Below are 12981 nucleotides of genomic sequence, written 5' to 3' on the forward strand. Positions count from 1 at the left end.
TACAAAATACCACACACTCCGTTACAAGGGAAAGTCCTGTATTCAAATTTTGAGTTAAAGGTATAATATGTAATTATTCCACATTAAAATGTCTAAAAACAACTAAACCTGTGTTATATATTTTGTTGAGTTGTGTACTTACATTATCCCAAATTTTTCCAACAATTTTCAAACCCAGAGAAATCTGTAATTTAATCAAAGTAAAGGTCCGTTTCATTTGGTCACATGTCAATGGCGTCATACCTCCTCTACCAAAGAGTAAACACGCACAAGATGCATACGGCGGCGCTGTGTTTGTCCGCTACAATGGCGTCTACCAAAGAGTAACTTACACACATACAAGATAATACATCGGCGTTGTGGCTGTTCCACAGAAACTGTTATAAATTGACTTTTGTTCAGTTTTAATCCACATTTTCATGATAAATTTAGGTCATTTTTAACTATATCTTTTGGCCGGAAGAAGGATTTTAGTCATTGGACGTCTGGATCTTAAGTTATCAGAGAAATAAACTGGACAAACGTTAGCAGCAGCTCGGCTAACAGCCCCTCCAGGAAGTCCGGTGGTCACCAAACATCGTCGGTGAAATATTGAGTTTTTAGGTGAAACAGCTTTAATTAGTATTTTTAATGATTTTAATCTGCGTGTACATTTGTTTTTGGAGAGGAGGAGACCTCTGCGGATAATTCGGCTCCCGGGAGAAACCGACCGAACGTCTGGATCTAAAGTTATAAGAGAAATAAACCGAACAAGTGTTAGCAGCAGCTCGGCTAACAGCCCGTACCGGACGTCCGGTGGTCGCCGTACATCATCAGAGAAACACTGATTCTTTTAGGTAAAACAGCTTTCATTAGTATTTTGATGATTTTAATCTGTGTGCACGTTTGTTCTGGAGAGGAGGAGAACTCTGTGGATAATTCGGCTCCCGGTAAAATCATCCCAAACAATTAACACTGGAGTAATCCTATCCTGGTGAAGCTGGTTATTTAACAACGAAGACAACGACTCCCATGATCCCTTGCTACTTCACACTGTCATCACACTCCATCTTTTGTCACTGTTTTGATTGAGACCCCTAGCGGCTGAAATTACATATTGTGCGTTTAAGTATTATCACGAAAATGTACTTAAATATCAAAATTTTAAAGTGTTCATTGTGCAGAACAGACTTACTGACACATTATTGAGCAAAGTGGTCAATGTGGAGCTAATTCAAATGACTTTATATTGTTGGGAAGTTTAAAGCAATGCATCAGTATTAAACAAGCTTGTGTTTTGGACGTGAACATTTATCTGCAATCTAACTGTTAAGTACAGTCGTCATGTAGATGTAAAGGAGCAAAAAGTGTCATATTTCCTACTGAAATGCTGTGTAGTGAATGCACCTTCTGCCACTGCCATTTACTATTTTACCAACTTTTTCTTTTTTTTTTTTTTTGAACATGGAGTTAGATGAATGATTTGGCTTGCATTCTGAATATTCAATTAACTGCTTCAGAGTCCGGGGCAGAGTCTATAGTAATTACAGCCCTTAACACAAAAATGTAATCATTTCAATCACAACTCCAACGAAGGTCCAGATTTATTTTCTTGTGGCAGTCAAACAATCACACAGAAGGCCACACGTACAGTCATTTGAGTGCTAATTACATCAACGATAATGGGCATTAGATAGATGGACAGGCTATAATCTGTCATTTTAACATGACTTAATGATTAATAAATATCAGAAAATGCGTATTTGCACAGGAATGCGGTGGAGTTACATCAAGTTCAGGAAGCAATAAAAGATCTTTATGAACTTTGTCAAGGTCAAACACACATTTTACTTGGTCAAACTATGTAATTTGTGAATTTCAAAGCCTGTTTTACATACTTAACAGTACTGGATTAGCTCTGTATGCAGTCCCGAGTCTCAGGTGGGGTAAACGTCTCGAGATGTGCTTGTAAAACACACACACATCACCATCGAACTGCTTTTAGAGCTGAGGCTGGAAGGTTTAGCAGCGATGATCCATCTATAGGAGCACAATCATCCACTACAAAAGGCTCAACCACAACTAGTCCAACTATAATCCTTTCAAAATAGCTTTTTTTTTTCCTGGTGACATTTCAGTGCCTCTTGCAGTAGAAGACACAGAGCTCGCCTACACACAAAAAAAACCCAACATCACATGTTGAAAGACAGAGATAGTCATGCAACATGGAGTGGTTGTACTGTGAACTGATAACTGTGGGGAGAAACATTTGTGTTCCTCGGGTCATTCTCTGGTCATTTTCTATCCCGGGAGAAGTAGGTCATGAGCAGTTCATCTCTATGTCTACTGAGGTTGGCTGGGGTAAGCAGCTGTCTTGATAAGGCTGAATGGAGTGGCACTGCACAGTGTTTTCACTTGTGCTGTAACTCTGTTCTCCTCGGCCGAGCTTCAATAAATGTTCCTGCGTAAGACATTGCGGTCTCCTGACGAGTTCTAAACTCTGGGTTAATCAGCAATATACTGCTTTGCCAAAATAAACTATCGATCGGCTGCAACTTGTCCAAAACTCAGCAGCAAGAATTCTAACAAAAACCAGTAAAAGAGGTCACATTACTCCTGTTTTAGCATAATTGCACTGGCTCCCAGTAACACTGAGGATAGATTTTAAAATTCTTATAACTTGTTTTTAAAGCTCTGAATGGGCTAGCACCTTCCTACCTGTCGGAGTATGTTCCCAATCGCTCCCTCAGATGGCATGGTGCCGGTCTGCTGAGGGTGCCACTGACGAACAGCAAGAGGTACGACGACGCTGCCTTCAGTTGTTTCGCACCGAGGATTTGGAACATGCTCCCTCCTCATATCAGACAGGCAACTCAAAACCTACTTCTATGACCTTGCCTTTAATTAAATTTGTTTTACTTCTATGATTTTATCCCTTTTCCAGAATTTTGTCTTTTACTATTTTATTATGTTTTAATGTGTATGTATGTGAATGAATGTATACATACATGTATGTATGTGTGTGTATCTATGTGTATGTGCATGTGTATATATATATATATGTATATATATTTTATATTTCTTTTGTAAAGCACTTTGAGCTGCATTTTATGTCATGAAAGGTGCTCTATAAATAAAGCTTATTATTATTATTAATTCCTTGACAATAATCCTGAAAGATTTGGGTCAACTAACAATAATGACTTGTTAAATGCAACATAGTGCATCTTGAAGAAATTACACAATACTAGATAGGCAGGTACCTCAGTTAAAGTAACTTATATAACTCATATGTGTTGATATAGATTTGACGTGACTCCTAAACTGTAGAGTTGTGATTTAAGAGGCCCTCCTAAAAAGAGATCTTGCATTTTACTAATACCAGCATCCTACAATATTTTTGACACGAACAAGATCGTGTCAAAAATCAGGATTACATACAATACAAGCCAAAAAAAGAGTGTCGATTCATTATCCTCAAGTGCCTGTGATTTGCCTTTCAGGCAATTTGTTTTCTAAATATTTTTGTGTGTGTTTCATGTAGTTTAGTGCTTTGTACTGTTCAGTCAGATTGCATCACTTCCTGTGTAGACTGGAAGTAGGAAGTTTACATCACTTCCTGTGTAGACCAGAAGTAGGAAGGTGGTGAACAATGGTCTAGTTGAAGGCCAAAAGTTTGTAGCTGGAGTTCAGTGTCAATCTGGTGTCATCTGGTCGTTCTTCCCAACAGAAACATTGCTTTTTCACTCCTGATATTCAACTATATGCACATTGGCTCTGCAATAAAAAACGGAGGTAGAATGCTACATCCTGACTCTCGAGTTGTTTGTATGGAGTTTGGCTGGCTGTCTAGTTGAACTTACAACACTTCAGCAAGGACAGTACAGCCTGCGTACCAGATTCCAGGTTTTGAGAGTACTTAGGTTTTCCTTCATCTCCTGTAGTGAAACTGCATTATTTATAAATGGCAGGTCTGAAAGAACAAGCTCACACACAGTAGTTTCCAAATCAAGACAGTGTAGAGAAAAAGGTCATTTTTTTTAATCTATTCTGTAATGTATCTAAGTTGTGAAGCCCAGTGATAGTACATTATATTGGGAAGTGCAGGTAACTTCCACACAAATTTACAAATCATACTATAAAATGATTTAAAAAAAAAACTTAACTGGGATGTAATTAGGTAACATCTGCATTGGGTAGCCTTGGTAAAACATTCATCTTTATAATGGCAACCCATCCAAGTAGTGATACTGATAAAAGGCTCCATCTTTGAAGATCTCTTCTAATTTCATTCACCACTGGGTCTAGATTCATTTTTATTATCCATCCAACATAAAAGAAACAATAATGCCTATACCTGAACCCATTAGGAGACAAATGAAAAGGAATGAATGTCCCAATAAATCAGAAAATCTTACATTTCCAAGTGGTAATGCCAAGGATTTCCCATAATAGATCATATATCCAGAAAACAACCCAAATTCATGTACTTTATTTATATTGTAAATAGTTGAAAAGACCACTGTAGATGAAATAAACACTGTATTTAACAATTACTTTATTTTAATTCATTCATTCAATATGTTTTATTCGTCAACTGATGTCTCGAGTAGAGAGACGAGCCCGTCCGTTCTCTCTCTGCAACCTCATGTCTTCCTTCATGAGCTGAAGAAGCTCTTCCTCTCCGTCTCTCTTTCTCTTAAGCGGCTCGGTAGGATGCAGTACGGTCATTCTACAACTGGAACTAGTGTAATGGGAAATTGCTGATCGCTCAATGGACACACAAAGAGAGCATTGTTAGGGTATGAAATAATGTAATCAAATAATACAATCAGAAGTATAATGCATCATAGTTCTGGAGACAAAGATACCACCTAGCTATCTTTTCTTTGTCTGAAAAGTCCCTTAAATACTACTGTACAGAATTTAAGACATCTGTTTACTAACCTTACAGGTCAGCAACCCTCGGATAGAAACACAAGTCAAAGTCTTTCTTCCACCATATATGACAGTACAAATAACATTACTACTATATTAAATTAAGGACAAACCACACTATCCTCTAAAAGCTTATCAGATTTACACATAAACATCTACATAACTATAGTTTATCTTATCACTGGCTCAGGTAAGGGTATAACAGAATAAACTTAACTGTTAAACACACAAGTGCCTCATCTTACACAGCAATTAAGTGAGTTTAGAATAGACATAGCACACACAAACTAACACTAAACTGAACTTAAAGACTATCTGAAACATGTATGATATATTCAAAAAATACATCAAATGATAACCTACTATTCAGTTTTCTTTCTTCTGCAGCAGCTCAGCTTCAACACAACTACCTGACTGTACCGTGACAAAATAATCTCAACTCAAAGCTCCACTAACGCTAGATTGATCTGTTCATTTTAACACATTTATATATGGAAATGTGGTGATATCTGTACATATAGAGCTCCAGAGGCAGCACTGTTGTGTCCAGTAAAAACATGAAGCTTCACTTTACATTCAGACAAACTAATGTGGCAGCTACAATCTGTGACACCAACATTTATCTGCCAAAAGGAATTATATCATATATCAAAATGCTACAGAGACATTAGAGCCAGCAGTAAATCATCAAAGAGCAAATCAGTTCATTGGATGTCCATCTCCGAAAACGTTTCCAAACAGGCGTTATTTGGATAAATGGGCCACATATTGGGAATCTAAATGGTTACTTTCTTGCCTTGTGACATATTAGCAGTCCTACAACGAAAATTACAACATCTTAACCTGGCTCAAAATCTCTGTCATATCGCTGCTGGTTGGTGCGAAACATATTCTGGGATGGCTTGGGCTGCGAAGGACCCATCTGTTGGAAGGCTGCATTTCTTGGCTGCGTTTGAAATGGGACAGTCTTGGTTGCACCGCTGTGATGCATTCAGTCTTCAGATGAAGGCTTTGAACTCTATAGGGAAGGATAAACCTTTTACAAATAATCTGAAATGATCTGAAATCTTTAGTCATCTTTTAGAGAGTACAATCATTTTTTCCCTACTACTTTGAATCTTGCAACATTCTCTACTTTTTTGAGAAATAATGAAACACTACTGAGACTCTCGTAATTTCCTTAATACATATGAGTTTGCAGACAGCTCCCCTGTCAGTTGCAATCATTTCAGAAAACATGCTGGGTGCTTGTCATCAGCATGGCTTCTTGAGGTAATAAAAGAGATGTCACTCAGCAGTTAATGGTTCCCGCTGCTCATTTACACTCTAACTATTCTAACTTGAAGACAGTAACGGCAACTCAATCATAATAAATTACCAAATAAACACATGTAATAAGAAATATGCGTAATGACAAAGGCTGGCAGCTGTTAATGAAAGACTGCTTTTCATCGGTAATTAGCCGGCGAAGAAAGTTGAGACGATTAATACATGTCGAGTATTGAATGCATTAAAAGCGCCTCACAGAACCGCTAGTGCATGCATTATTAATATGGATGGTCCCAGTCGGGAACCAACCCTAATATTCTGCTTCTCACTGAGGTACCAGGCCTCTGATTGACACGTACACCTCCCTGCCTCAAATAATAATTTTATATTTATTTTTTTTTTTAGACAAATAACCATTTCTCATTGCCTTAGGTCCCTATGCAGACAAAGCTCCACATGTGGTTTTGCATATTTTTTCCCTTTTAACTCAAAAATTTCTTCCATTAAAAGTTTTTGTTGACCATATTCTGAAGCATACCGTACATTTTAAGAGTTTCTGATCCCGTTATATTAGTACATAGTTTTATTCATGAGCTTAATTATGTTTCCCGGAAATCAAACACTGAAGACAAACAAGGGAAAGTTCCCACAAGCACTTGGACATCCAAAATAGTCCTTGCCATTCAGTATGTTCATTATGTACCTGCTTTAACAAAAAGGTCTCTAAGTTGGTTTTCATAGTGTGTTGTAAACTAACAGCTGCCTGGTAGGTAAGCAATCTGGAGATGCTATAGCTCAGTTGCATCCCTGCTGTCCAAATGTCAAAGTGTCCTTGAGCGTGAGATAGTGAACCCCAAATGCCCAAATTGTGTGTTTGCCAAAACACACAATTTGGGCATTATTTCTGACTGTACTGTAAATGTAAACACACTTCTAATAACTTATATTCTCTAGAAAAGGGTCAGTAGTATAGTTAAAGCCTACAAGATTTGCATTTATTGGGCTAAAACATGTAAAACCACCAGTAAAATTGTACAAGTTAAAGGTGCAGTGTGTAGAATTTAGTAGCATCTAGAGGAACGAACCTGGCAGAAATAGAATATAACATTCATAAGTATGTTTTAATTAGTGTATAATTGCATGAAAATAAAAATTGTTGTGTTTTCGTCACCTTAGAATGAATTCTTTATATCAACATAGGGAGCAGGTCCCTTTCTACGAAGGCCGCCATGTTGCACTGCCATGTTTCTACAGTAGCACAGAGCAGACAAACCAAACACTAGAGAGGGCCTTTCACGTTTTTTGCAAGTTTCACGGCTACCATAGGTTCACCTACACGCTTGGAAGGGGGGGGGGGGGAGTATTCAGTTGGTTGCAATCTTCAACCTCACTGCTAGAAGCCACTACATCCTACACACTGGTCCTTTAAAAACAAGCCTGTAAATTCTACAAAAACCATTTAGTGTTGGAACTATTGATGTTTATAGATTGATATATATAGATAAATATATTGCAGTTGGTGCAGGCATGTGCATACCTTTTTTTATTTTTATGCTGGTTCAGTTCAGAGAGGGGTTGCCAATAGCAGGCTGTTTGGAAGCAGAGAAAGATGTCTGTCAGCGTAACATCCAAGGGACCACTATAGATTACATCACACCCAGAGAGTTGGAGTGATGGCATGTTACCTCTGGGATCAGTCTATCCACAGTAATTATAGCGGAGCATTTCACAGAATCCAGATGGCGGAAGTCCAGGTTTCTACTGCATGAGCGGAAATCTAACACACAGTATTATTAAAGTTATTCTTTCAGAGAGTAAAACTCAAGGTTTGCTAGATTAATAGAAGCTTATTCTATTGGACATAAACACTGGCAGAAAAATCATTTGCCTTTCCAGTGCTGTAAAAAGGTTTTCTCACATGTCAACACTGGTAATCACCTATGTATGCTTCAATTTGTATTTAATTAATATTTAAATGCTGTAAATGTAACAGTATGTCAGACATGAAAGAGATGATTTTTGTCCAACCCTCTTTGAACGTTCTCTAAATAATCAGCACGCCGCCCGTCGATTGATTTATGTGACGCTGTCAAAGGTAGTCAACAAGGTGATGGAGCTCATTCATTTTTCATACATATCGCTGAGAGCCGAGGCTTTGATCTTCCTGAAAGTGACAGCATTAAATTAGGTGATAAACCAATTCCTGTCCTCGGGACATGTGAGTTTGTTGATTGGTAACATCACAACACATGTACCATTATTCCCTTTATTATCCTTCCAAAAAGGGGAAAAGTAATGGAATCATTGCAAGCGACTGTTCAGCCAGTGAAGGACCAAATGTTAAGACTGGATGTATTAAACAAAGTTCGCTCCACTGAGAATATTGCTATGTGTGCATCTAAAGATCAAGTTCATTCGAGCGAGTAGCCATATGTCAACTGAGATGAACAAAAAAAAATCAAAGCTGCGTACTTCACTATTGCCAGTCAGGTCAATCGGTTCCCAAGGGGCCTGCACAGCACGCAAACAGTTGCTGAATCAATATCAGTAATCATGGCTGACACAACTTACTGAAATGTTAGTGAAGCCTAAAGAAAGCTGGACCTGAGCAGGTTTAAAAGCTTTATCTGCTTCTTTTACCCAGACACCACAGTACAGGACATCTGAGCCAAACAACTTATATAGCTCAGAAGCTTTTGGTCAGGTTTTGACAGCTAGTTGAGGTTAGGGAACGGCCGAAGTTGTGTTTAAAATAATCTATTGTCTGTTGGTAGGAGACAGGATGCAAACAGCAGTCCCCAGTGTCCAAGTCAGACACTTTGTACACCCAGTTATCCACTTTAAGTGCTTTTCTGGCATCATAACAACATCATGCTACATTTGGACAACCACAAGTCATCCATGGTCAATTAAACATGAACACAGGTTGTGTTAAACGCTCCAGAGGGAAGTTCTTATTCTCTTGCAAAATGATACCATGCAAAAAACATGTCATTGCACTTGATAATACATCACATGCTGTAATTTCTCCAGGACTTTAACTGGATTCATCACTTCCTGCAGCATGAAAAAAGTGATATGCATGAAAAAGAATCATGTGAATCATCAGGGTGAATATATTGTCCAGCATCTCAGCTAGAGTAAAAGCTGTACATTAGTTTTCACTGAAAATCCTTCTTAGTGCAGCTTCTCACACAAAAACTGTGACGGCATGCTCTCTGAACAAATAAAGATTTCCTTCAAAGTAATTAAACACTCAAGAGGTTGTTGTAGCTTTATATTTCCTAAAGAGGCTTAGCGCGGATTCTGCTTTTTCTCTCATTATGTATTTAGTTCAATATCCTGACCTAAAATTCAAAGCATCCTTTGAAGCGTTCATTCTTCAGGCCTGACAGATCACATCCTCCGAGCCACAGAGCTGTAAATGAACAAAAATGTAAGTCAGACACCAGTGAAAACCTGATTGTCTTTGCAGGAACAAGAGCCTGCAGGCTTTTCTCAAAAACTAGAGCAGTTCCCCTTTTTTTTTCTCCTCTGTCTGCCTTCGCTGCGTCCTGAACTCACTTGTCTCTACCTCCACCTCCCGCTGCATTTTAAAACCACTGGCACAGTTACAGTGTAACCTGTCTAGACTGAGGCAGGGCAAATACAAAGGAGTTATACAAAGCAGTCAAGGGGGAGAGCAAGACAAGGTAACATTGACTCAGTACATATGTCTGTGCAGTGTAACTTAAACATTATACAAATCAAGGAGAACGTTGTTTGGATCAAATTGTTTTCAGATGATTGAAAGAAATGATAAGCATATATTAAAGGGGCAATCCACAGATTTTACATGTCAAAGTCAGTTTAATTGTGCTTAGTGTGTGACAGCTGTATGTCTTCTGGAGATATGCAGAGTTTTAAAGATCTTTTTGAGTTGCATCTTTTGATCAGTTTATTTTTTGGTCAGTGCTTTTGACAACAGAATTGCACAGTTGCAGTTACTCAATACTGTTATTTTATCAGAAACTGATGCAAAATGTTAATTTGAGTCACTCCACAGATGGATATACTGCATACTGTACCACTTGATCAGTCCCAGCAGTGCTATATTCCTATATTCAAACTGACTTCTCTTCATTTTTATTTGTCAAACACACAGATTGCTTTCAATCTTGCTCCAAACCGTCTACACACTACCGTAACAGAGAAATGGCAAACGACCAGGGAGTTGTGTATCTGTTCCTGGTTGCCGTGCAGGATCTCTGTGACGTCAGCTGCACAGGAAGGCGGTGCCAGGGCACTTCCTGCGGCGTGGCGGAGGCAGACATATGTCGCAGCAAAGAGCTGCGGCCAGAAGTCACTCTTCATAGAGAGAGAGAGAGAGAGAGAGAGAGAGAGAGAGATGGCTGCAGCTCAGTCATGTGACCAGAGGAACCATGCACCACTTTCTGTTCCATATCCTCAGCATATCATTTTTTTTTTTTTCCCATAGAGCCAACTGATGTCAGTATCGTGTTTCCTTAAGATGTTTGGATGCATAGTAGTCCCACCTCACCTGAGTCATTCAAATAACCTTTAGATATCAAACAGAGTGTTTTAGAACAGGTGAAGATCAGTAATTGTGTGTTGGTCCTGTTAAATTAAAAAAAAACAAAAACAGTATTGGTTTCAGTGACTGTTCTCATATAAACAGCTGTGGTTTAGAGATAATCACTGCTTTACAGTCTCATCAAACTCCATCTCACACCAGTTTCAAAGAATCTAACAACTAATCTTCATTCTGCAAAGCACTCATGCAACATCGAGACCGAAACGCTACACGCATGATAAAATGTTAAAGGAAAAAAAAAGTTGTGGACTAACAGAATTTCTGCATCTGTGTTTGTAAACAGATATGAGTTCTTCTGTATATTTTACCCATGTGAATGTAATCTCAGCCTTGTGAAGCTAAGCTTTCCACTCAATGGCTGTAATCTTCTTTGGGACTGTAGACTATTACTGTGAGCTTCTGTGGACAACACTGTGGAAGTACAGCTTACTGGCTGAATAGAGAGTCATGGTCTACACCCATTTACAAATGTCCCGGTTATAATCTAACATGCATTATTAATATATTGGGCAATACGGTCATATATATATATACTGAGCCGGGAAATAATGGAGATTTGTCAACCAGAAGAAATGTCGCTACACCTTTTAACGCTTTTAGAGACGAGACGGCGGAAAATTCTTTACAGCTCAGTGCAGACTATCCAGTATGCAGCCTCAGGACTACTCACCAGGTCAAACAAACGATCTCATATTACCCCTATACTTAAATCTCCTCACTGGCTCCCTGTTGCATAAAGGATCCAGTTTAAAAATTCTCATTCTCACTTACAGAGCTTTGCATGGTCAGGCTCCTGCATGCATGGCTGAGCTACTACACCCTCACTCTTAGGTCAAATATTCTAAACTTGCTTGTTTTTTCTTCCATTTTTTTCTGTTGGCCAACCACTCAGGTCCAACTAGAGATTACATCTTAACGGAAAATACATTCCTGAATTCGTCAGTTGAACAGGCTTCAGTTATTTGCAGAGAGAATATAGTGTGACCGTACTTATCGTGAGGACAGAGGACCAAAATAAATGAAAACAGATTCAATTTTGGTGGATTCAGTGTGAACTTTGTCTAAAGGCAGAACAAGTTACACCTTTTGGCATTGTTTTTGAGAGTAATTTAATATCTCCCCTTGGATTATCTTAAAGGTTATATACCTTTTCTGGTTGAAAGTTTCAAGTGTGTTGCACCTGTAACCACACCTGGCAGTGATGTCACAGAAAAACAAGACTATGAGTCGCTCTTTAAGTAAACAGAGTTTGGTGGAGGCGAGAAAATATAGTTAGGATTTGAACTTTCCTCGCAAGCTTGCATTCTACACACAACTACTTCTGTCACATGTCATAAGTGCAGCGAGCCTTCAAAGAGAGTCTGTCCCAATGTGCGCTCATTATTCCCATTTATCCGATCAATCATGTTGAGAATGCAAAGACATGCAAAAGACGCAGACTTCTTGGAGAGAGAATGGGGAATGGGAGAATGAGTTTTGCTTCCAGATGCGGTCAGATGACACATCGTACGACCTGTAATAAACTTTTTAGTCTGTATGTTTCTCCTGGTAAGGTGTCACAATAAATTTCATTCCCTACAACTATATGTCTTGGACCGTACCGTGCATGTTCTGCATGTTGATAGGCAGTCGTGACTTCAGGCTTTGAGCTGCAGCCGAGCCTCTGGTAATGCCCCGGGCTAATTTGCACCGTGCCATCAGTCAGCTCTCTGCTAATTGAGCTGTTGAGATTGTAGTTTTGAAGGGGGCTATTTTGTCTGACAGACCCTTAGGCTAGTAAGCATGTCCAAGGCATACTGAGATATAAGCACATACGTAAACATAGACACAAGCACATACGCGCTCTGACACCTCAGCACCTGTCTGACTGATTGTGTGCACGGTTGCAGATGCTGTGGGGCAGCGTGGAGATGGAGAAAATGAGTAGATTTATATGATCTTCTCATGCCCCTCCGTGACTAACCTGCATAAGATCCCTTCACCCAATATGGATGTATGCAGCAAGCGGGCTACGGTGTGGTCTTATCCATCTTAGTCCACAGCAGGTCCCTTACAGAGCACAAACCAATTCCTAGTACAGATGCTGATAACCGAATTTCATTTGCAGTATTGTATGTGAATATTAATCAAAAACATATAAGACGAGATATTTTAAAGAAAAAAAGCTTTGGTCTAGCTTTGGTTTTAATGTAATGGAGTAA

General features: G+C 38.9%; 1 protein-coding gene and 1 long non-coding RNA gene across 3 annotated transcripts in view; one reads left to right on the plus strand and one right to left on the minus strand.

Moving 5' to 3' along the window:
• Positions 1-12981, minus strand: part of LOC121883612 — a 129730-nt gene that overhangs the window by 69909 nt on the left and 46840 nt on the right. The gene's annotated exons all lie outside the window — the stretch shown is intronic.
• Positions 1-12981, plus strand: part of grin2ca (glutamate receptor, ionotropic, N-methyl D-aspartate 2Ca) — a 78525-nt gene that overhangs the window by 21914 nt on the left and 43630 nt on the right. The window lies entirely within an intron of this gene.

This window comes from Thunnus maccoyii, chromosome 18, assembly GCF_910596095.1.
Source record: "Thunnus maccoyii chromosome 18, fThuMac1.1, whole genome shotgun sequence".
NCBI classification, from domain to species: Eukaryota; Metazoa; Chordata; class Actinopteri; order Scombriformes; family Scombridae; genus Thunnus; species Thunnus maccoyii.